The sequence below is a fragment of the Staurois parvus genome, unplaced genomic scaffold (genome assembly GCF_062004578.1).
Source record: "Staurois parvus isolate SC_StPar_1 unplaced genomic scaffold, SC_StPar_1.0 ptg000133l, whole genome shotgun sequence".
In the NCBI taxonomy this organism is placed as follows: domain Eukaryota; kingdom Metazoa; phylum Chordata; class Amphibia; order Anura; family Ranidae; genus Staurois; species Staurois parvus.
The window spans coordinates 5,218,132-5,244,850 of NW_028317929.1; the positions used below are offsets into that span (position 1 = coordinate 5,218,132).

At 42.1% G+C, this 26,719-nt stretch overlaps 1 protein-coding gene across 2 annotated transcripts in view; it reads left to right on the forward strand.

Moving 5' to 3' along the window:
- The first annotated feature begins 2,191 nt into the window (after positions 1-2,191).
- JAKMIP2 (janus kinase and microtubule interacting protein 2) overlaps positions 2,192-26,719 on the forward strand; it is a 167,803-nt gene continuing 143,275 nt past the window's right edge. The window contains exon 1 of one of the 2 annotated variants that reach the window (XM_089673002.1): positions 2,192-2,344. The gene's annotated coding sequence lies outside the window, so the exon portion shown is untranslated. The remainder of the gene's footprint in view (positions 2,345-26,719) is intronic. The other variant, XM_089673001.1, reaches the window with a different exon arrangement.

Below are 26,719 nucleotides of genomic sequence, written 5' to 3' on the forward strand. Positions count from 1 at the left end.
AGCCCTGGTACTGCAGCCCACAAGGCAGGTGAGTCCCACCACTATTGGCAAGTCCATTCCTGACATCATCACTCTAGTGTGTGGAGAGATTGGTTCACAGAAGAGACTTGCTGCAGAGATCGGTGAACAATAGGCATGTTTATTTGATTGAGATAAAGCACTGACACATCCTGTTCAGATCCGTAAATGAAAAACGTTTGTATATGCGCTTTTTTACTGTGTGAATGAAGACTAATTAAGGCAATCCATTCAAATGAAAGGCTGCCTTAAAACAGAGCTCAAGTCAGTTTTGTGCCACATAAACTGTATCTGCTGACTTAATAAACACACACTTACCTCTCCCACGTTTTAGCAATGTGCTCACCTGCGCCGTGCCTTCTCTCCCTCTTCTCCCCTCAGCGCCGGCATCAGAGCTGTGGGCACCAGGCTGTGACAGCTTGCGGCTTCACAGCCGGGTGCCCACTGCGCATGCGTGATTCGTGCTGTGCATTCGCATTGGTCCGACTGTCTTCTGGGACCTGTGAAGGTTCCCTGGAGACAGCGGGAGGAAGGGGGGGCTGAACTGAGCCAGAAGTGGGTGTGGGTACCTGTCAAAACCAAGTATCCACTCCCCCTCCTCCCAAAAGGTGCCAAATATAGCAGTGGAGGGGGGGGGAGGAGGCAAATAAGTGGAGCTTCCGGTTTTGAGTAGAACTCCACTTTAAAGTGATTCTAAAGGCTGGATTTTTTAAAAAGAAAAAATAGCACACATCATACTTACCTGCTGTGTGTGGTGGTTTTGTACAGAGCAACCCAGATCCTCCTCTTCTCATCTCCCCTGCAGGTGCTGTTGAACCCCCCCTGTCGGGGGGCCCCCACAGCAAGCAGCTTGCTATGGGGGCACCCGTTGCTCCATGTCCATTCCCACATGGAGCCGCAACTCAGCATCACCTCCTCTCTCTTCTCATTGGCTCACTGGCTGTGATTGACAGCAATGGAAGCCAATGGCTCCCACTTCTGTCTCAGCCAATGAGAAGAGGGAATCATGGGATAACCGAGACTCCAGTGCACATCGCTGGATCAAGAGGGGGCTTAGGTGATCAATAGGGGGGCTGGATTTTACCCTCATAGACATTATGCATGTAGGTAAAAAACCTTGAGGCTTCACAACCACTTTATAACAATGCATGACAATGGGCCACAAGTCATGCATGCAGCATTTTTGGCAGTGCACTGCAATACATAGGAGTGCGTTGTAGTAATGCATGCTAAAAAAAAAAGGCGCAGCAATGTCCATACTTTGAGTGTATTGTGTCATGCTTCTCTCTTTTTGACTGCATGATGGTGTACGCTTTTGATTATTTGCTATGTATCCTTGCATTGATACTGTGATGATCTACATCACAGGAGTCAAACACAAGGCCCGCGGGCCGAATCCGGCCCTCCAGGCCATTTCATGTGGCCCTTGCACCTCTCCTGCAGGTACCCCCCTTGCCTCCACCCCCATCTTGTCTTAGCAGTCGGCAACAGAGAGGAGAATGAAACTACTCTGCCAACTCCTGCAGCTGCAACACCCCCTGCAACACCTCCTCATCTCTGCCTCCCCTGTTCTCAGCAGTCAGCAGACTCTGGTACCTGACTCCACTCCTTCTCTGGTCCTTCTCCAGACCCTGCACTTTCTGCTTTCCATCTCTGCCCCCAAAGGGTGTGCATAGTGATGTTAGGGAGGGTGTGGGATTCTTGACATCTGATGTAATGGGGGGGGGTGCTCTGGATATCTAGTCTTACAGATACAACCAGCCCTTTGAGAGCAATCATAATGCTGATATGTCCAGCGATGAAATGGAGTTTGACACCCCTGATCTACATGAACAAGTCCTTATGGAAGGAATAACAGTTACATACACCCTGCCTATAGCATGGGCTCCATTTTTGCTTGTTTTCATAAAACAGCCCCACGGTGTCACTATGCCAAAAAACAATACACAAGCCATTGTCAGTGGTACATCTCAGTTTTATGTTCTACTATAGTTTCTGGAAAGCATTTTCCACTCTCTAGGCCATAATGGCAGCATGCAGTCCCAGCTATGAGCGGAAAGCCTGAGCACCTACACAGCAATCTCCCATTGTAATGACAGCCTTGTTTCCATAGGAACTGAGGGAGGGAGATTGCAGTTGCAGGCTCCATGAGCTCATGTTCTGTCTGCCTCCCTAGAAGGAGGAGGGAGGGGTCCTGTGCCTGCCTGTCTGCCATCCAGCCATCCTCAGCATCATCACACAAGCACAGCTGCTGATGTGTGCCTCATCCAGCCATGGATTCAGGATTCAGGCTGCTCAGCTTTCATCTCTGCCCGATTTCAACATGGTGAGCCCTCTCTGTCTTTTTATTCCTCTGCTGCTCATGTCAATGCCTTTTTCTATATCATAATTACAATGGACATCAATGGTGCAGATAGCTTGTCATAATATTTAGTATTTGTTTTTATTGTCTTACAGAAGCTTCCTTTATTTATAGTACATAGTGTAATATTGGTGATGCGGCGTGCATGCACTTGTGGGTTTATGTGCTTACGAATGACAGCAGGGCTTGCTACACAGGGCTGGGCCTCACCTTCATTCTCCTCTGAAGACATCCCCAGAGATTCTATGCTAATATGTTATCCGGTCATGTGCAACAATTTTTATTTCAGCTTCAGCATCCAGCAGCATTGCAAGCAGCACACCTAAATGAACTGTACTATAATAAACGATCTGATAAAGGATTCTGATATTATAGGGAAATTACTGACGCGTGTACAGCCAATCACTATTGGAAGTAAGTGCGGCATCTCAGTGACCTATAAAGAGACCCTTTGCATGCTGAGATATTTTGCCCATGTCATATCGCCTGCCCTGCAGCTACTGCAGCCATTGAGCTGGCTCTATCGTAGCGTGATGGCCCGTTTTCATATACGCTTTTTAATGGTGTGACGTTTTTATGCATTTATTTTCTGATTCATTTAACCGCTCGTTGTGATGTGCTATTGACAGTTTTACATTTATATGGTGGTAAGTCATTTGCTTAAAATCATTTACTTCACTAAAAAAATTCAATAAATGCATGTTTCCAAAGGTCCATATTTGTAAGGATGGGAAATATTTCTAATAAGGTTGTAGCTTTGTGGTGCAGATAGAACTGTTCTTGGTTACATTGTCCTCTTTGTAGTAGCAGAGCACTTTTGCTTGTCACGTGCTTGTCGTTTACTGGTGCCTATTGATTTGTGCTGTAAATATTGCCTTGGCGGTATGCTGTATATATGAAGGGGGGACCTTCTCTATATGCTATTGCTATATGTAGTGTTTCATATATATTGCATACAATAATAGTCATCCTCTGATTTCTCAATATAGATGAATAATGATGTTGGATATCGTTTGGGATTGTCAATCTTTTATGGTTAATTGTGTGATCACTAAGCCAGATTATAGGAATTTGTTTCTGACTTCTAAAATTTAGCTAGAATTGTAATTCTTAATAGTAGAAATTATGGCTTAAAAAAAAATGAACAGTCAGGCTCTTTATTGCGGAAGAATTATGCAGTGTCTCTTCTGCAAAGAAAACACTTACCTACCTGTTTGTAATCGAGCTGCGCATGCACAGCTCACTTTACAGTCCAGTTCAGTGCCCATGTGCAAGGAAAACTTCTGCACATGCCACACCGCACCTGCCAATCAAGAAGCCCAAAGACTGGCACCTGAAAGAAGCTGGGGCTGCTGTACACTGCAGCTGCTAAACTGACGTTCAGGAGCTGTTCAGCGTTTCTTTCAGCAGCCCCTGAACTCTCCCTAATGTTTTCCTATGTGTCCATGTACATATAGTCGTTTACAGGCAGTTGAGTTTACAGTCTTTTTTTGAATGCACCAAACTTGCGTTCAGGAGTTGATTTTACCAGCGTTTGAAATGCCAAACGCTTGTAAATGCGGTTCACCGCGTATATAAGCGTTTGTGTTTAGACGCGTTTTTTAACTGTTCCATGTCCAGATGCTGTCCAGAGTCTTTTTTCCTCATCACAAATGCATGCAAAGTGTTTTCCATGTATATTCAAATGGACCTAGTACACCAGCGCAGTCAGTTCCAGGTTTTGTGTGAAGAAAAAAATGGTGGAACGACCTGCTTTATACTCATGATGGATCCATAGTGAATACAACCAGAAAAGATAGGTATTCTCAACACATACTGCGCTCTCTGATTCTGCTCTCTCTATTTCTCTCAAAATGTCTGAAATAGTTAATTTTTTACTATTTTTCAGTGCATTCTGGGCATTTGGGAAGGTCTCCTGAGGTTATCTTTAAAAAACACTTCTAAACGCAAATGCGCATAAGTGCAGTATGCAAACGCAGCTAAACAGACATTTTTTAACCTATGTTTTTCAGCAGTCAGTTTCCATCGTTCAGAAGAGTTTTTCAAATGTCCCGTGTACATGAGCCCTAAGGGATCTTGCATGCATCGGACCATTGGAGCATAGGTGTGTAGTTCTGCCTTTAGTTCCACTTTGAAGAGAGCCTTCACTCTCCCTAAATCCCACCCCAAAGAAATCCTAACATGGATTGCTGCCTCAAAATGAAAAAAAAAAAAAACATACTAAACAATGGAGTCCAGCGTTGTCTTGGTTGAAGTTGAGGTTTTCCCTTTAACCCTCTTTTCCGGTGCTGCCATCTTTACTATGGATCTAGGTTATTTGCAGACATGCCACAAGTCTTTGCCAGGTCCCATAGTAGTCTGGGAGACTTCCCCCTGCAACGTGTCTGCGCATGTCACACATTTTACAAATGCCTTTTTGGATGCTATGTCAAGCATGCACAGATACTTTGTGGCAGGGGCTGACTGACAACTCATGGGGCCCCCGGGAAATACGGGATCATGGGGCCCCTGTGTCCTTGCCCAAACTCAAAAAAGCCTATGAAAAAGGTACCAGGGGCATCTCATGGGGCCCCCTACTGACCCCGGGCCCTCAGGCAGTGCCCGAGTTTCTAAATGATCAGTCCACTCCTGCTCTGTGGGGATCTCTGCCAGCACTCTGTTAGTGTCTATGCAAGCGAGCAAGCCATGACCTCATACTGGCCTAGGCGAAGATTTAGGAATGAAAAGTAAAAGTTTGGACTTGTTCGATTTTTTTTTAACTAATATTTAGGAGGAAGGGGGTGGAGGCAGGAAAGATGAGAATGTGGAAGAAAGAGAAATGAGTAAAGTTCCACTTTAATGTAATCATATTCTTCCATAGGGGCCTATATGTAGTGTGGTTGCCAGCTATAGAATGAATTCAGTTGTCAAGGCATTTGCACATTTACACCTACTCAACACCTGTCAGCTTTTGCTGTCTGAAAGAGAACTAGCACCATGACACATAAAGCCATTTGTAGTGCAAAGGAAGGTTTAATGTACTAGGACTAATGAAAAATGTTTTCTATTGGTTACTGCACTTTGCAACTTCCTCTGTGCCTTACTAAAGAAGAATGGTCAGAATAAAAACCACCAACACGAACATACATAATGTCAAATATTTTTGACTTTGATTGTGTTAGGTTAAGTTCACACATATGTGGGTTGGGAACGGGGTCCATAATTGCACCGGTTCCTGTCCCGCAGACCAAATGCACTGCTCTTAGCAGACGTGCAGGGGTGCCATTGATTCTTGATATAATTCTTAATGGCTCCCCATGCATTGGAAACCACAGCATACCATGTGGTTCCATGAAGCTGCCCTGTGGATCTGTTTTGGGAAAGAAAGTTTGGGCATTTTTTCCCACATGTACAGCAGAGATGTGAAGTTAGCCGTAGCCATTGATCAATGCAGACAGTTGGGAGTTTATGTGATACCTCTTATTAGATCAGTTAAAGCCTAACTAAACCTTTAGTTTAAGTCAGCTAAACACATTACAAATGCATAAAAACAGCGTGTTCAATGTCTTACAGTTTTTTTTCTTTCTAAAGTAGGCACAGCCTTAGTAGAAAGTCTGTCCCCTGCCTCAGCCAGCATGCTGCTGGATGGGAGTCTTGCTGTCTGTGGGGAAGTAGTGGTCTTTCTACAGAGGTCTGTGATACCTCCTGCTAAGCCACAGCTAGAGTTCTCCAACCAGCAAGGAGCATGAGCTTTGCTGATTGCCAAGTTGTAGCTGTGGCTCAGCAGGGGGTGTGTCAGTTGTAGAGGGACCGCTGCTTCCCTAACAAAGAGCAGGGGTCGCTCTCTACTGCTGCTGACAGTCATCAGGCTTTTCTACTTAATCTGTGGCTGATTTAGGGAGAAAACAGTCCGTAAGACTTTGAACACCTTTTATTTTGATGTATTTAGACGGTTTACTCTGTAAATGCCATTGGACTTTTAGGTTATTAAAGACACAAGGACCTTTCTTGTCTCATGTCAAATCTGCGAACACTGTACAATTCAATGAACTGTATAATGCCTGAGAAGGAGATATAAGGAAGGTCCCAAAATCTTGCAATTGTAATAACTTAACTTAGCCAATAAAAAGATAAACCCCAAACTTTCTGCTTTTACTAAAGAAGTAAAGTCTGTCCTTTAAGATTCGTTCATATTTTTAAGCTGTGTTCACTTTGATCATCCAATCATGTGTGAAAAAAACATTTTTTGCCATGATTGGATGGTTAATGACTTGGGATAGTACCATTGGATTGGGTAAGGCCAATGTGGTGCAAATATTAAAAAAAAGGTCAAAATCTTTACCAAGTAATTACAGACCTGTTAGTTTAATTTCTATATTTGGGAAGATACTGGAGAGTTTAATAAAAAACCACATAGATGAGTTCTTGCTGGAAAAAAATATTTTACACAATAGACAGCATGGAATCATGAAAGACAGAAGTTGTCAAACAAATCTCATTTCTTTTTATGAGGTGGTGAGCAAAACCTTGGACAGAAGGGGGGCGGTGGACTTGGTATACTTGGATTTTTCAAAAGCGTTTGACAGTTCCCCACACACAGCTAATGTGTAAGGTAAAGTCTACAGGCTTGGAAAAATCCAAATGTAAATGGATAGAAAACTGGCTAAAAGATCGTATTCAGAGAGTAGTGTTTAATGATTCATACTCTGAATGGTCTAGTGTTGTCAGTGGTGTACCCCAAGGTTCAGTGTTGGGACCCTTATTTTTATTATATTTATAAACAATATAGGATCTGGGATTAAAAATACCATTTCAGTCTTTGCAGATGACACCAAGCTTAATAATGGCAGCAATGCCAAGCTGCAGTTTCTAAAGCGAGCAAAATCCTCTCTTTTATTAAAAGAGGTATAGACTCCAGAGAGAGAGAGAAATCATATTACCCCTGTACAAATCATTAGTAAGACCTCATCTGGAATATGAAGTTAAATTTTGGGCACCAATTCACAAAAAGAATATTGGGGAACTGGAGAAAGTACAGAGAAGGGTGACCAAACTGATAAGAGGCATGGAGCTCAGCTATGAGGAAAGATTAGAGGAACTGAATTTATTCTCTCTTGAGAAGAGGAGATTAAGGGGAGATATGATCAACATATATAAATACATCAGTGGTTAATATAGTGAACTCGGTGTAGAGCTATTCACCCTGAGGTCATCACAGAGGACAAGGGAGCACTCGTTACGTCTGGAGGAAAAGAAATTTAATCTCCTAACACGGAAAGGTTTCTTCACAGTGAGAGCTGTGAAAATGTGGAATAGACTTCCTCAAGAGTTGGTTCTGGCCAGTTCAGTGGATTGCTTTAAAAAAGACCTGGATTCTTTCTTGGATGCACAGAATATAACTGGATACTAACATTTATAGGTAAAGTTGATCCAGGGAATATCTGATTGCCTCTCGGGGGATCAGAAATGATTTTTTTTCCCTGCAGGAACAAATTGGATCATGCTTTGCTGTTTTTTTTGCCTTCCTAAGTCGTTGAACTGGATGGGCTTTTGTCTTTTTTCAGCCAGACTAACTATGTAACACAACTTCACCTTATTTACTAAGCTAAATGCAACATTTATGCTGCTAAGCAAACATTAAAGTTGAGGCTTAATCTGCCTATATTTTGGCTTCCCTGGTTTCTCCCTTCCCTCTTATCAACGAGCTAAATAGGTTTTATTTATTTTTTTCTGTTTTAATTGCATACCCTTTTTTAGACTCTGTGATGTCATGACTGGGTCTTTGTGCTTCTCTATTCAATGTAGGCAGATCATAGCTGATGGGAGAGACCAGCGGGGTGTAGTACATAGCACCCTGCCTGGGTACTCCTATCAAGAGCCCTCAGCCCTGATGCAAGCAGTGGCTGGTCTTGAGAGGAGTTATGCAAATATAAAAATACTTTGATGAGTGGATGTCAGTCTGGAGAAGTTCAGGAAGCAGACCACCCTAGTGATGCTGAACCTTCTTGAATGAATGTGCTGAAATCCAATGAATGATACGGGTGGACCAGAGACAGTCAGGATGGAGAGGAAAGAGCCAGATCAGGGTTTCTCAACCAGGTGTTCATGGAACCCTAGGGTTCCTCCAGAGGTTGTGAGGGGTTCCTTGAGCAATGAGCAATCTCAGCCTCTCATAAACGTTCCCACTTACACCGTTGATCTTTTTCAATATCTGGAAGGGGGTAATTCTTCACAATGACTATAAGTGTAAGGAACATTGTTCCCACTGGCCATCACACTAATGTATCAAGAGCTGTAGACATAGAATTGTTTAGCAGGGGTTCCCTGAGACCGAATAGATATTTCAAGGGTTCCTCCATGTTGGAAAGGCTGGGCTAGATGGTCCACTACCCAGAAAATGAGGCAGAATCTACAGTATCTGATTTGTGCAGCTTCAAATGCACATTGTGAGAAGCTCATAGTGTACAGTGAAATCAGAGTAAGCAATTTGCTTACAGGAGAGGAGCCTTTACAAAAGTTGAAGACTGAAGGGAAGGCTAGTGTTCAGATTAAGCTTTAAAATCTTTTATTAAAACCAGCTCACTGTGTATGCAACTTGTTTACTTCCAATTGGTGCACTCAGAAATAAAAAGTAAACTTTTTAACAAATACATTTAACTTTAACATTTAGTTTTATACAAGAACTGAATAATTAGTCTGGTTGGTCATCTTTAGACCACATTTACACAGGGAGATTAGCACCATGGCCAGTGCAGAGTTGTCTTTTCCTGGCATAGGAATGTGCAGGTGATGTGTGCATCCCCATGCTGGCGCCCCATTGTTGTCTGTTGGGACATGCAGCAATATGATCTGCAGGAGCTAGTGGGTATGGGTCCCCAAACTCACCCTGTGTGTATTTAGTTTATCAGAAATAGGCCAAAAATCTCTCCGTGTATGGTCAGTTTAAGTTCTAATTGTATTGTTTTTAATTTTTCGATGTACCTTAAAAAAAAAAACCCTTATAGTGGTTCGTTTACACTAGCAGCAGCCGTTGCCACCCCTCTAAAAAGCAATCATTGGTAATTCATTTTTCATAGGGCAAGTGAAAGGTCGCTGGGAGTCTGCATGAGGCCTCCTCACCACCTGTTTTAACCCTAAAAAGGGTACCACTACGCCGCAAACTCATGCATTGCACACAGTTATAGGGCAGCTGCAGCGCAGCCTTCTTCACTTGAACAAGGACTATACTCTTGGCTGTAGGTAGTAATCCCCCCAAAAAATGCAGATATAGCTGTTAGCTTTGATAAAGTGCTTTATAATCATGTGAATCCTTGAAGAGGTGCCAGTTTAGATAACGTTTGCGAAACTTAAACAATGTATCTGAAGACAAGACTCTAGTTCAGGGGTAGGCAACCTTTTGAGCACAGTGTTTCGAAAAATGTTTTCAAAGGAAATCATAGTGCCAGCTATATAAAAAAGGCCATCTACACATGCCCAATCATGAAAAGGATTTTTTTTATAAAGTAAATGCTGTAAACGACTTGAATATTATAAAGAAATTCATATTGAGCTTTGCACCTTCACACCTTAGATCACCCCAATTCCTGCACCATCACACCTCAAATTAGACTCAATTTCTGCACCCTCAGATCTCAAATAAGTCCAAAATTTTGCACTATCAAACCTCAAAGCTGCCCCAATTTGTGCACTTTCACACCTCAGATCACCCCAATTCCTACACCTTCACATATCAGATCAGCCCCATTTCTTGCACCTTCACACCTCACATCACCCCAATTCCTGTGCCTTCACACCTCAGAGCAGCCCCAATTCCTGTGGCTTCACACCTCAGATCACCCCAATTCCTGCACCATCACACCTCAGATCACCCCAATTCCTGCCCCTTCACACCTCAGATCAGTCCCAATTCCTGTACCTCTAAATTAGAAGTTCCCAATAGTTGGTTAATTGCCAATCCAAAATGAAAGCAGGCAGATTGGATCATCTGACTCAACAGCAGGACCAGATCTAGCCTATCTGATCTAGGGGTGTGGTAAAAAATGTCAGGAAGGCAGAGAATGGGAGGTCAACAATTTGTAGGGCAGTGTACAGAGGCCAGCAGGGCAGAGAACAAGCGGTCAGCAGGGGAGTGTACAGACATTAGCAAAGCAGAGGCCAGGAGTCAATTAGGTTGAGCACAGGGTTCAGCAGGGCAGTCAACAGGGGGAAGCAGGGCAGAGGACTGGGGGTGAGTAGAGCAGAGGACAGGGGGTAAGCTGGGCATGGGGCAAAGATCAGCAGGTAACAGGATGGAGTCAACAGGGCAGAGGACAAGATCAGCAGGGCATAGGATGTGATCAACAAGCGTCAGCAAGGCATAGGACAGGGGTCAGCAGGCATAGGACAAGGGTCACTAGGGATTGGTAAAAAAGAAGAAATACCAGTGCACTAATGTATATTGTAACCAGTCCACAAGTCCCAATTAAGTCTGTAGTTGGTAACCGCTTTAGGTGGCAGCCGTCCCAGAGTGAGCCAACTCTGTATGCATAATAAGGAACGAGAGAGAGGCGCCTTCTAAATGCAGTATAAAAAGATATTTAATAAGCCACAAATGGTAAAACTCACAATGTACTGGACATTGTGAGTTTTATCATTTGTGGCTTATTAAATATCTTTTTTATACTGCACTTAGAAGGCGCCTCTCTCTTTTTCCTTGTCAGCAGGGATTGGGACAGCTGTCAGCAGGTCATAGGATGGGGGTCATTGGGGTATAGGATGGGGTCAGCAGGGCAGAGGACATGGGTCAGCAAAGCAGAGGATGGGGTATTATGGTAGAGGACAGGGGTCAGCAGGGCATATGACAGGAGTCAGCAGGGCAGAGGATGAGATCAGCAGGGGATGTCTGACTCGCGTACCGAGGGTTGCCAGTTTCTAGTTTCTTCCATGGCACATAAAGAATCAATTTTGTACAATCAATCTTTTACCAGAGGGATTGAACTTGATTTCCAATGTAAGTATTGGTTCACACTATTGCTGTTCAAATCACATGTGATGCTTTGCAGTGCAATTTGAACCATTCATTTTGTATGGCTTTGCATGGCAAATTGCGCTGCACTCACAGTAAATCAGAATGCACCTTTTTTTTTATGCACTGGAATTGGATTGCATGGGTGTTCACACCCTTTCAATCCAATTCACTCAATCGCACTGCGTTCTGCAAATCTTTTTGGGGTGTCATTAACCTAACATCCTGCAACAGTTTGCATGAATGGACTGCGATTCTGATGCGGTGCGGGAAACGCACGCAATTTGATGCAAATCCCGCATTACATTAGTGTGAACCGGCTCTAAATGAGCCAATGTTTCCTATGTGTTTGGATTTTTTTTTTTTGGTTGATGTAAAGAAACATCATGTCTCTGCTGCAGTTATTCCATCTAAACATTTAAAATGTCAGCTCTCCTGGGAAGATTAACATGTTTCAGATCGTAGAAAAAGTCAGGCTCTAGCAAAGTGACTTACAATAATATTTGTCTATAAACCCCCATCACCCAAATATTTCTAGTTTCAAAGAGCACAGCCAATTAAAAACACAGTGCAGGAGAAGATATGAAGGTGACAAAAGGAGGATGAAGAGCCAGTGGAAATGCTTGTGTAGTTTAGGACACCTGCTGCCAGTCTGAGGATTTCCAAGGTACAGAACGATTTCTACGTTTTCTAGATTTCCCCTGACAATACTCTCTTTTCATGTGGTTTACAGTGTTTAAATGGCAGAAATAATCAGCATGATCTCTGCTTCTATTACATTCCAAGTGATACTGAATTGTTATACACTATACAGAAGGGCCTGGTGGAATCAGTTGATGTTAAAGCAACCCTTTCATAAAAAAAAAAGCCACAAAGAAGTGTACCTGTAAGAGAAGATTCCCAATACGTACCTTTCCTGCTGCCTGGTAGTGTCAATCTTCTGGGTACCCACGACTCACTAGTTCCTCCTGCTTCTGTAATGAGGGATCAGAGGAAGGAATCAGTAAGGCTGGCCATACATTATACAATTATCTGCAGATTTTCTGCCCAATTTCCTTTAGATTTACCTTCAACTCTGTAGTGCAAGGGCCTGCCTAATTGGATACAACTGAAAGTGTTGTTTAGGTTTGTCCTCCTATTATATGGTTTTTGGTAAATCTAAACCAAAAATCTGCAGATAATTGTATAATGTATGGCCAGCCTAAGGCTGCCATAGATTATGCAACCATGGGTTAAAGGAAAGAAAATCACTCAATTGCCCCAACAACACAGTCAGTGTTGATGGGGGAATCCCTTCCACAGCAAAGGTTTCCTCTCTGTCAGAATACAATGAACGCTGCTGGCGACTATAGCCACCGGCAGTAATTATATGAAAAAATCCAGAGGGTCTGGTTGTACTGAAGTCAATTGATAGATCGACTTCAGTATAACCAACCTGCCCATAGATAGAATGAAATTCAGTCTTTTCCTGCTGAACTGGCCAAATTCCGATCCGTCTATGGCTGGTTTAAGGGTTCTTGGTGACCCAGGAGATTGACACCCCTGTGGTTTCCATTCTGACTTCAGCAAAATATATATTTCTACTGAATGGAATGCCATTCTGACATCCAGTGCAGCGGGAAAGCTACCAATCCATAAATGCTGATTCTCTCCAGAAACAGATTCCTCTATCCACGCAAACAAGGTGGATAGAGGAATATCCCCACTGGGAGATCATATTCTGACAAAATACACTGGTCAGTGGCTGCAGCTAATTTGTTGCAGCTGATGATTGAAGTAAAATTTTCCAATGTCCCTTCTTCAGAAGTCAAATTAGACAATCAACTTCTGTTGAGTGAGGAAGCCCATACACTGGTTGAAATTTGATCAGTCCTTGCTACAGCGGCGGAATTTTTTAATGCCTGGCCATCTTAACACAGATTATCTTTAGAGGCCTGGCCTTTCGCATTTGTAAATGTCATTGCATATACACCTAAATGTGCATTATTTTATGATGTGCATTGCGGTGTGCTATGGCAGGAAACTGTACATGTGAGTGTGTTTGCTAAGTGCTCAATGCACAGCAGCTGTACATAGTAATCAGTCAGCTTCTATCTTTAGCTTGTTCGGTTAAAGTGCATATGTGTTCTAATGTAAAATTATATATTCATTTCCACATTGTATTTCAATTCTTTCTAGCCTACTCCTAATACTTTGAATGATCTTGAAGTCTGTAAACTTACATTGTGAAGCTTCCAACATATTTGCTTTCATGAAGACTGCCTTCTGAATTATAGAGGTTCTGAGAGGAGGAGTTTCAGGAGGCAGAGTCAGTATACGAATAACTACTTGCATGCAGCAAAGTACAATGGGATATGCAGTCCTTTTAAAAATTGAAAGTAAACAGCAAAGGGGAAGCTGCAAAGCATACAGGGAATCCAGGAAGTTGCAGAAAATGATGGCCAGTAGATAGGCAGCACTCACAACATGAAAGGAGATTTCTCAAGTAAGCTTTTATTTGATTTTCAAAAATACCTATTGTTTGTGTAATCTGGACTGTAGCTGATAACTGCTGTGGAACGTCTTCCTTTGTTGCTGCTGTATTATCCTTCTGCAGTGTGGACAAGGTTAAACTGAATATTCATTAATGCACAAGTGCAGCAGCCATCTTTAGGGACACCACTTTTCAATGTTCAGCTACAGTATGGAGTGTGTCTAGTGCAAGGGGCAGCTATCTTGGCTAGGTCTGATTCAATCTTAGAGGACTATATTTAAGTGATGCAACAAAGCAAGGAAAAGGGGGTCTGCAGGCTGCAGGAAAAAGGAGAGGACTTGATTGAAGCAAGCAGGTTATTGGGGAAAAGCTTAGCTGCTGCAGGCTGAATGAATCCCTGCCATATGTGAACTCAGAGAAGCAAAAAGACAGAGAACCTTCTCCCTGGGAGGGTATGAGGTGTGATTTGGATGACTAGTGAGATCAGACTATGTTGGAGAGTGCTTCTACTGCTTGTGAGAAAGGAAAGAAGGGACTGTCTCAGCAGAATTGAAAGATAGACATCACAGCGATTTCGGTACCTGTCTGAGGACTTAAACTGAACCAGAGCATTTTTCTAGAGACCCAGAGGAGGGTGCCCTATGTCTCGTAAGAGACTAATTTTGCACAAGTTATTTTGCTGTCTGTTGGGAAGTGTTGTGTTTTTTCAAGAGCCCCAACTGTGCTTGCCAACATTTTTTTTATCAATCACTGACCAGTGAGATAAAACATTGTTAAAACAAGTTAGGACTTTCTTTATTTACTGTTGCTAGGTAAGTGCAGTGCAGTTCTGTTAATTACTATTATTCAGAATACTGCGGGTGTTTAACCATATCTCTCAAAGTAACATTATTGGTATGGATTGTATATCAATCCTCTCTTCTTTTAGGCCATACAGAGACATGGTTCGGCCCCCACCCCTCTCTCTTCATTGCCTCACTGGCTGTGAGGGACAGAAGCAAGAGCCATAGTCTCCCACTGCTGTCTGAGTCAATGGGGAGCAAGAGTCCCCTGAGCACTGAGGCTCACGTGCACATCACTGGATAACAAATGTAAGTTTTAGGGGGGATTGGGGGGGTTACTGCACACAGAATTTTATCATCATGTATAGAATGCATGAAGGTAAAAAACCTGGACTCTTTACAATCACTTTAAACTTTGACAATGCACAGCTTCCCCAGATTCCAGTCTTAGCAAGACTTCCCTCTCTGGAAGCCCAACCCCTGCTGACACCACCTTAAACCTCTGGCCAGAAAAATCCTCTGGCTGCAACCATGAAATAGACACACACAATTTAGAGTGAACTAATATTTTGGTTGTATTGAGGTGAAATGTAGGCACAGTAAAGCAACAGGAAAATATGTGCATAAGATACCAACTGTCACTCCAATAACTTCAAAGTAAAGGTCACAACATAGCATAATCTCAATCAGTTCTAGAGGTCCTGCAATTCAGAATTTAAATGATAGCCCCAATCTTAAGATGTCTCTTCCCCAGTGAGTCACAAAAAAAACTACCAAGCAGAGAAGCTAATTCATTTTGGGCTGAGTCTAATTCTGAGGGAAAGAAAAGCTCTTCGATTAAATAAACTAATTTACCTTTAACTGCAGTGTCTGATCTTCAGCACGCTTGATGGGGCCCTAGTTGGTGCACATAAGGATTCAAATCCACCTTGAGGCAAAAGGGTAGAAGTTCCTTAATAGAAGGGGAACACAAAGGGAAGGAGCTGCTTCCTTAGCTGATGTTGAATTCAAATAGTATCCCTTTGACACACACAGGTTGAGGTGTAAAACTTGGCAGTAGGTAGAAATGGGCAAAACACACTTCTGGTGAGTGGGTTTTTCCTTAGGCCACAGTGACAAACTGCAGCAATGCAGGAGCTACTTGGTGAATGGGCAGACTGTAATGGGAGCAATAAAGTATCCGGGCCTGCAGATGGCAGATAGTGTAGTAGGCCTCTGTAATTAGATATGCTGGAACTATTTTAACTACTAGGCCGAACAACTTAGGCCTTAACACATATAACTTGAGAAATGATAGTAATCATGCTGAGTAGACAATAACTGAGCTTGGTAATGTCATATGCAATTTAGATGGCTGGAATATAGAATCCTCTCACCCAGTCTGTGGTCCTGGTCAGGTGGTGGAAAGTCTCTCTGTACACGGGCCCCCGTTTCCTCATGGTTTCTCCTTCAGAGATCACTCAGGATAACCGTATTCCAGCTCTTCTGCTCGCAGGGCTGTCCCCCAGACGTGTCAGGGGTGTCAACCTCCTCTCCCTCTCTCCTCTCTCCTCCACTTTTGGTGGTCTGGCCCAGCTGGGACCTCCGGTGTCCCGTATGATGTTCTCCTTACACCTGCTCTCCAGCTCTCATCGTCAACTTCCTGATTATTTGTCCCTGCCCATCTGCCATTTGTGCTTTGGGAAATGTAGTTTGTTAGTGCCATGTCCGACAGTAAAGTTCTGAAAATTAGTCTACAAATCCCGCAAAGCTTTTCAACAGAGTCTGTGTAACTGGACTGCAGGACACTGCTATCTTGTCCATTTAACATCCTGCAAACAGTATTTCTGCAGTGTGTTACACTTGTTAAATTCGTGTTTTACCACACATTTTTCCAGTGCATAGGTGTGAAGGCCTTAGGGCCTTTTCATGGTTGTGCCCACAAAAGTAATGTGTGATTTTTCATACGTTTGCATAAGGTGCCATGTTTTTGAAATTAGTAAACTAGCATTTTCTATGCTATCTAATTTACAGTCAGGTCCATAAATATTGGGACATCGGCACAATTCTAACATTTTTGGCTCTATACACCACCACAATGGATTTGAAATTAAACGAACAAGATGTGCTTTACCTGCAAACTGTCAGCTTTAATTTGAGGGTATTTACATCCAAATCAGGTGAACGGTGTAGGAATTACAACAGTTTGCATATGTGCCTACCACTTGTTAAGGGACCAAAAGTAACGGGACAATTGAGACCAAGATCAACTTGTACCAGAGTGATGGGAAGAGAAGAGTATGGAGAAGGAAAGGAACTGCTCATGATCCTAAGCATGCCACCTCATCAGTGAAGCATGGTGGTGGTAGTGTCATGGCATGGGCATGTATGGCTGCCAATGGAACTGGTTCTCTTGTATTTATTGATGATGTGACTGCTGACAAAAGCAGCAGGGTGAATTCTGAAGTGTTTCGGGCAATATTATCTGCTCATATTCAGCCAAATGCTTCAGAACTCATTGGACGCCGCTTCACAGTGCAGATGGACAATGACCCAAAGCATACTGCAAAAGCAACCAAAGAGTTTTTTAAGGGAAAGAAGTGGAATGTTATGCAATGGCCAAGTCAATCACCTGACCTGAATCTGATTGAGCATGCATTTCACTTGCTGAAGACAAAACTGAAGGGAAAATGCCCCAAGAACAAGCAGGAACTGAAGACAGTTGCAGTAGAGGCCTGGCAGAGCATCACTAGGGATGAAACCCAGTGTCTGGTGATGTCTATGCGTTCCAGACTTCAGGCTGTAATTGACTGCAAAGGATTTGCAACCAAGTATTAAAAAGTGAAAGTTTGATTTATGATTATTATTCTGTCCCATTATTTTTGGTCCCTAACAAGTGGGAGGCACATATGCAAACTGTTGTAATTCCTACACTGTTCACCTGATTTGGATGTAAATACCCTCAAATTAAAGCTGACAGTCTGCAGTTAAAGCACATCTTGTTTGTTTCATTTCAAATCCATTGTGGTGGTGTATAGAGCCATAAATGTTTTTAAATTTGTACATCCGAGAAAGATTTTCCATCATGCTCCTTTGAATTTTCTTGTCACTCCGGTCAAAAACAAGCATCAATTTGACCCCACTAATGATTATAAAAATGTTCTTGCAACATTCTTACAATAATAAAATGACAAATTAAATTCTAATAATGTATACCCAGCTTTACCATAAATATGTAATTACAGAAAATACTCTGTTGTTTCCCTAGTTTATCCCTCTGCATAAAATGGCCTTTTTGAGAGTCATTGTTCATAAGTTAATTTTAAAGAAGTATTCCAAGTATGCCATTTTTTACGTAGTCTCATAGATCTAGCTTGGACCAATGTAACTATGCATATGCCATACCTGTGAGATACCTCTAGAAGCTGGAAATCACTGTAGTAGACACCAATGCTCCAGTGATCTCCACTGGCTTCCTGGTCCCACAGTGAGCGACTGCCCTGCTGCATGGTGAACACAGGAGGCTGGCCACTTGGTACAGGTCCCATTCAGAGAATACTTTGCATTTTCACAGTGAATGCAAAGCATCCTCTGATTGCACAAGGTGGAGAGATGGGATGGTGACATCACGCTCTCCACCTCATCCAATCAGATAATGCACTGACTCCTGTGCCAGTCATGCATGAGCATGCAGGATGTGACTTGTTCTAGGTGTCGACTTAGGCTTAGATGTAACTGCCTTGCCACTCTGCTCCTTTAAGAGCGATTATTATGGAATGACTTTGTGTATATACGTTCTCCTACTCAGGAGATAATATGTGTAATGATGCTCCTTCATTGTCCAATGAACAGGTAGGTGATGCAGCTTGCTAAGTAGCAAGGACACCATTCTGGTTTTACATTGTGAAGACAAAAATAAAGTCACTGGTTCTTGGGATAGCTGTAGGGAGCCTTCTGACAAAGACTATGTAGCTGCTAAGCAAAAAACACTGTCTGGGAACAGCCAGTAGTAAAAATGCTAAGACAATAAAGTATTGCTTTAAAAACAACAAAGGTACTGGAGCTTTGGATCATTATGGGAAGATATGCAGGAGAGGCTGTACTGCATACACATGGGATGGTTATACAACTGCTCCTAGGGGCATTAGGTGTTTTTTTTTTTTTTTAGTGTCACTAAACTCCCCTGCATGTTATCCATGCACACAGGATTTCATTAGCGTTTTGCAACAGGAGAGATTAGTGGCAACAAAAAAAAAACTCACTTCCAGGCGTCCTGGAACAGCACCATTTTGGCTGAAAAAAAAAACGATTGATGCACTTAAATGCGTGTAAACGCACCTAAACGCTAGGCGCGTCTAGCACTTGAGGGTTAGTTTATTTCAATGACCAGAAAAAAATATTTATTCTGGCCAATGTAATTAATTAATGGCCAAACACGGTATACACATTTCCAAGCATCAAATGTTTTTGGGCCAAAACACTGCTGGCTCCTAGGGGAGTTAAAATTAAACATCAGTGTACTTGCCTAAAGGCTATAAGAAACACTGACCAGGAACAGTTTGTAGTAAAGGTTTAAACCAACTCAGATAGGGATTAGCCCAGCACAAAAAACAAGCCTTAAAAAAGTGTCCAGGTATACCAAGGGTTAACCCTTATCACATTGTTATAGGCTTGTGCAATTCTCAAGACCATCTGAATGGAATTATAAATACACTATATTGACAAAAGTATTGTGACACTCCTCCAAATCATTCAATTCAGGTGTTGCAATTACCTCCATAGCCACAGGTGTATAAAAATCATGCACCTAGGCATGCAGACTGCTTCTACAAACATTTGTGAAAGAATGGGTCTCTCTCAGGAGCTCAGTGAATTCAAGCATGGTCCCGTGATAGGTTGCTACCTGTGTGATAAGTCCATCCATGAAATTTCCTTGCTTCTAAATATTCCGTGCTGAACTGTTAGTGGTATTATAACAAAGTGGAAGCAACTGGGAACAACAGCAACTCAGCCAGGAAGTGGCAGGCCACGTAAAATGACAGAGCGCGGTCAGCGCATGCTGAAGCACACAGTGCGCAGAAGTCGCCAACTGTCTGCAGAGTCAATAGCTAAAGACCTCCAAACTTTGTGTGCCCTTCAGATTGGCATAACAACAAGGCATAGAGAGCTTCGTGGAATGGGTTTCCATGGCTGAGCAGCTGCATCCAAGACTTACATCACCAAGTGCAATGCAAAGCATTAGATGCAGTGGTGTAAAGCAAGCCAACACTGGACACATATTCCACATTCAACTGTTAGTAGTATTATAATAAAGTGGAAGCAACTGGGAACAACTGCCATAAAGTGGTAGGCCATGTAAAATGACAGAGCTGGATCAGTGCATGCTGAAGTGCACAGTGCGTAGAAATTGCCAACAATGCGCAGAGAGTTTCATGGTATGGGTTTCCATGGCCGAGCAGCTGCATCCAAGCCTTATATCACCAAGTGCAGTGCAAAGCATTGGATGCAGTTGTAAAGCATGTCACCACTGGACTCTAGAGCAGTGGAGATGTGTTCTTTGGAGTGACGAATCACACTTCTCTGTCTGGCAATCCAATGGAATTGTCTGGGTTTGGCAGTTGCCAGGAAAATGGTACTTTCCTGACTGCATTGTGCCAAGTGTAAAGTATGGTGAAGGGGGGATTATAGTGTGGGGTTGTTTTTCAGGGGTTGGGCTTGGCCTCTTAGTTCCAGTGAAGGGAACTCTTAAGGCGTCAGCATGCCAAGACATTTTGGACAATTTCAGGCTCCCAACTTTGTGGGAACAGTTTGGGGATGGTCCCTTCTTGTTCCAACATGACTGAGCACCAGTGCACAAAGCAAGGTCCATAAAGATATGGATGAGCGAGTTTGGGGTGGAGGAACTTGACTGGCCTGCACAGAGTCCTGTCCTCAACCCGATAGAACACCTTTGGGATGAACTGGTGCGGAGACTGTGAGCCAGCCCTTCGTGTACGACATCAGTGCCTGACCTCACAAATGCGCTTCTGGAAGAAAGGTCAAACATTCCCATAGACCAGTGGTCGGCAAGCCGCGGCTCGCGAGCCACATGCGGCTCTTTACCCACTCTAATGCGGCTCTTCTGTGTGCTGGGCGCCTGCTCCCCTCCCTCCTCTCGGTCGGCCGCTCCCCTGCCTCCTCTCGGTTGGCAGCCCCAAAAGTCCGCGCGGACCTTTTAATCCGGCCCGCGGATGTGGCTGTCAGGATGTGTGTAGGCGGGGCAGCGTGCCGAACGTGAGGGGAGGGGAGCTAGGCTCCTCTCACAGTCCGCCCTGAAGACCCGAACGGCGCGGGAAGACAGCGAGAGGAACGCAAAAGGTAAGTGAATTGACACGGGGGACTTGGCTTACTAGAAGGGGGGGGGGATAGTACTGTGGGGGGTGAAATACTATATGAGGGATGAATTACTTTATGAGGGATGAATTACTATATGGGGGGATGAAATACTATATGAGGGATGAAATACTATATGAGGGATGAAATACTATATGGGGGGATGAAATACTATATGAGGGATGAATTACTTTATGAGGGATGAATTACTATATGGGGGATGAAATACTATATGGGGGGATGAAATACTATATGGGGGGATGAAATACTATATGAGGGATGAATTACTATATGAGGGATGAATTACTATATGGGGGATGAATTACTATATGAGGGATGAATTACTATATGAGGGATGAAATACTATATGAGGGATGAATTACTATATGGGGGGATGAAATACTATATGAGGGATGAAATACTATATGAGGGATGAATTACTATATGAGGGATGAAATACTATATGAGGGATGAAATACTATATGAGGGATGAATTACTATATGGGGGGATGAAATACTATATGAGGGATGAAATACTATATGAGGGATGAATTACTATATGAGGGATGAAATACTATATGAGGGATGAAATACTATATGAGGGATGAATTACTATATGAGGGATGAAATACTATATGAGGGATGAATTACTATATGAGGGATGAAATACTATATGAGGGATGAAATACTATATAGGGGGATGAAATACTATATGAGGGATGAAATACTATATGGGGGGATGAAATACTATATGGGGGGATGAAATACTATATGGGGGGATGAAATACTATATGAGGGATGAAATACTATATGAGGGATGAATTACTATATGGGGGATGAAATACTATATGAGGGATGAAATACTATATGAGGGATGAAATACTATACGGGGGATGAAATACTATACGAGGGATGAAATACTATACGGGGGATGAATTGCTATGGGGGATGAATTACTATATGGGGGATGAATTACTATGGGGGATGAATTACTATATGGGGGATGAATTACTATGGGGGATGAATTACTATATGGGGGATGAATTACTATGGGGGATGAATTACTATATGGAGGATGAATTACTATATGGGGGATGAATTACTATGGGGGATGAATTACGATGGGGGATGAATTACTATATGGGGGATGAATTACTATGGGGGATGAATTACACTATGGGGGGTGAATTACTATATGGGGGATGAATTACTATGGGGGATGAATTACTATATGGGAGATGTATTTTCAGTTTTAAAAATGTGGCTCTCAAAATAAATTTCAATCATGGTTTTGGCGAGATTTGGCTCAGTTGAAAAAAAAGGTTGCCCACCACTGCCATAGACACACTTCTAAACCTTGTGGACAGCCTTCCCAGAAGAGTTGAAGCTGTTATAGATAGATCTGAATGGATGTAAACAGATGCTGTCCATTCTATATAGGTCCGTTTTTAGGAAAGAAACATTTTTTATTCATATTTTGTCACCTATGATTGGTTTCTGCAACAACTGTAAAAAAAAGGACGCAAAACCAAATGTAAACTGAACTGAACTGAACACAGATGTGCAAACTGGTGTAAACTGAATCTGTATTCATCAGTTTCTTCTTAGCAGAAATCAGGAAAAAACTGAGGATGCCTTTGTGAAAGGATTTTTAGGCCTTGTTCACACTGGTGTACTACAGTGTGCACCCATTCGAAAGGCCATGTTTACCCACATGGGGATGCCCAGATGTTCCATGCTTCTCTGTACAGGAAGTTCCATTCATGTCAATTGGGACGCAGCAGCTGCAGGGACATAGCGGCTGCTCCCAGTTTGACATCTGTGTGGGTGTACAGCCCCGAATACACACTGTCTGCTTTCAGGGGCGTTCACCTGCACAGATGTCAAATCGAGAGCCATGTCCTTTCACCTGCTGTTTCCCAAATGACATGAATGGGACCGCCTGCACAGGAACACACAGTTTGCCTGTGCTTCCCTGTGTGGGTAAATAGGGCCCTCCCTCGAGCGTACACTGTAGTTCACCCATGTGAACAAGGCCTTAATGTACAATACCCCGTAAGTACATGCTTGAGCTTTTTTGTTAATTTAGCTTTTTTCTTTACCCTTCCAAATGATGTCTCTCTGCTTAACACACTTTATTTCACATTACCTGCTTGCTTAGTTGATGCATGCTAGTGAAACAAGGTCACTATTATAAGACCTGTTTAAACCTCAAGGCACGGATTATTATGGAAGCTGAATACAAACACACTGCTCCAGGAAGATTTCTAATTGTTGCCATAGTAATTGAAACATAAAATGGAAGACTGATGTCTCTTGAGAATTGCAAGAGCAGCAGTGAATGGCGCCATGTGTGCTTTTTCCCTTCTTACAGCTGTCAGTTTCTGCATATACTGAGAGATACTGGAGATTGCTTTGTAATAATGTACTATGCATCTTGTTAATGGGAACTTCATGCTTCTGATGTATCTAGAATTCAGGTTTTTTCCTTGGCGATGTTGGCCTAGAGCTCTCTTCTCCTTCTTCAGTGTCAGTTTTGCATGTACATGTTGCCTTATGTGTAGTGATTACTTTTTTTCTTATAATGATTTTAAATGAAAGAGCTGTATTATTGGAAATTAGTTGTGTTACATGGGTGGTTTGCTTTAGAAAGGGTCTTTTCTATTCTGGCAGAAAATGCAATTGTAATTGAAAATGCAACCAAATCAATATATTTTTTGTTTGTTGTGTCAAACAATGATTTATGAGTAAAAGAATGTTTGAAAAATTGCATCTAGGATCAAATGATCCTTTACTGTTACGTTTTTTGCTTTCATAACCACTTCAAGCTGTCTGCTCCCTCCGCTCAACAGGGGTTCCGTGAGCAGATCCCTTCCTGAACGGGAGTCAAACTAAAGGAAAAGTACACAGTTTAAAAGTGAATACTTGTGAGCTACTATGAATGAGGTGTTCAATATAATATTAATAATAATAATAATGATATTAATAATAAGCTGCCTAAATAATGTGCTAGGTGCGCTGACACTTCCACAAACCCACTTAATTGTGTATGATCATTTTCCCCCTGATGAAGTCACGTGACCCTGTGACGCAACGCGTAGGGGAGGGGCTCTGACGTCACGGCGTTGCATCGGAGAGGTTCGGCGATTCCAGCAGAGGCAGACAGAGAGGCAGAGTGTATTACAATCTTTGCATACCTGTATCAGATAAGTGTCAGAAACTGCTGTACCACCGCATCCAGTAGCAATAAACTACTCATATATAAAAGGATAAGGCACCATGGTCTTTCTTCTCTCTATTTGATTTATATATCCCACACTAAAGAAAGGTGGATATGAGGAGGAGGTGTCCCCAGGAGGGGAAATAGGAGATTCTTACACACTTCCCAAATGTTTATCCATGAGCGGCTACTTGTATGGAGTAAGAGGAGATCATAGGAGGATCTGAGCAGACCCACACCTCCATCTGGAATACTAAATATAGGAGCATTATCCCACCAGTCCTGGAAGGACTAAAAGTTTATTTGCCTAAATTTATTTGGGCAAATACTAAGGTGAGCGCATATTGAGATCACACGGCACCTGGAAAGAGGGAATAAGGAGTTCACCTGCACATTGCACATACTAACAAAAGACTTTAATACATTTTTTTATTTTTTTAATTTATTTATTTATTTATGCACTTTATGTATTATATTTGCACATTTATTATTGAATTGGCAATATTATAAATATTAATTGAGCACATATGGTATTTCTTAGCACAATAATGGTTTGATTTATATCTATTTCTTAATTTATTTATATTCACATTAATTAATTTTTAAAATTTTTTATTTTGTTATTAATTTATTAGTTTATTTATTTATAAGAGTGATACACACTATGTGATTAAGGATTTATAGTAGGAGCGCGGCACTATAAGTATATACAATTGGTTAAAGGAAAAGTACATTTATAAATATATACTGGTCATATGTCCTTCATCATTGATATAAGACAACAGACGAATGTCAGTTTTTTTACAACTGTGCCCACTCAATCAGTGCACTGTAGAAATGGGCGGACCCATGATAGCTCTATGGGCAGATGAGTGTAAACAGACTCCATTGTCTGTTTACATCAGGCTACCTCCCATTCCGCACATTTAGGTCTGCAAAGCAATAAAGGAAGCAGTCCTTTTCTGTTTTTTTTTTTTTTTTCACTAGTCGGATATAAATGGACACAAGTCCGTTTACACGAAACTTCCATCCAGGTCTACATGAAAAACTAACAGGTGGACGTGATCAGAAAGTCTGTGTGAAAAGGGTCTTAAAAAGAATAAAATTAATTTCTATGCTTTGCTAACATTTTTGAAGATAATATGAAACTCCAGTTAGTCAGTAATGTGTAAGATATGTCACAGGGAGCCTCTGAGCCGGGCCCACTAGATAATCGTTTTTTTCAATCAGAAGTAATAGTAAACCTGTCAGCCACTATCCTTCTACATTTTCTCATTACCTAATCAATGCACAACCCAAAAGGGTGGAGCATTCATGCTGATTAGGAGTATCTCCCCCTCTACATGCCAACCAGCTCTCTTTTCCAGGACATCAATTCCTACCGAGCCCTTCTAGAGAAGCTTTATGGACAGCCATGTGCATGTTGCCTGCCTCTGACCATTCTGGGAACAACACCTACTGTGATTTGTTTATAACAAATCAAGAGAATTTATGTAGTAATGATAAGCCACAGTTCAGTGGTGTATTGACATCACTGGAAATGATTTCCATCCAATAAGCATAAGACATTCTTCTTAAGCAACCTCTGGATTCTTACTTGGCCTTGTATTGGCAGAACTGTGTTGATTAATGAATTCCAAAAGTTCAAGGAAGGTGCAGCTAAGGTCTTCCATAAATAATCTTTAAAGTCCAGCTCCAGGCAAAAAAAGGAATCATTTTTAAGTTTCCCAGTGTTGGGACTTAAATGTAATTCGGAACTAGCTTTCTTCTGTTTATGATGAATTGTAGGAAGTACATTTATGGCAGTTAGTAATAGTTGAGTAGCTTCTTTTTGGAGGTCATATCTGTAACAAAAAAAATGAAATGACAGTGAAGTGATATACATTTCAATAACACATAACACAGGTGCTTTCACACGCCAACAGCTGCTTCAATTGCTTCCTGAATGCTCCAATTCTTGGCCATTCTGAAAGGGCAAACTCCAACATTTTCATGTAGTGTTGGAGCTTATCCACTCCTCTGCTACATTCCTTTTAACTCATCACTATAATTAGCTGCCCTATTGCTCCCATCTGGAACACCCCACTCTCCCAACTGCAATTTTTTTTGTTTTATACCTGACTTTTTCATAAGTCCTCATGCTGGTTGCACAGGGACATCTTTCCTCTTCAGATCTTCTCCTAGCAGTGAGGGATCCTCAGTGATGTTCAGATCAGCTCTGCCATTATTATACATTGAGTGCAGAATGCTGTGATGACTACCATTTAGATGGTGGGTCAATGACATCCTGCACTCACATTATTTCCTCAGTCATTCAAAAACTTAGGGTGTCAAGTGATGAAAAGGAATTACTGCAATGGAAAACACCAAATAGGAGCTGAGTGCTGCACGAATAACCGCTTTTTTAACCTCTGCTAGATAATTTTATTTTTAATGCCCTGACTTGGCTTTAAAGCTGCTGCAGGTATGTGCAGACACTCCTAGATAGCAGCTTTTTTTTTATTTTTTAAAAGCTCCTCCAACCCCTTTC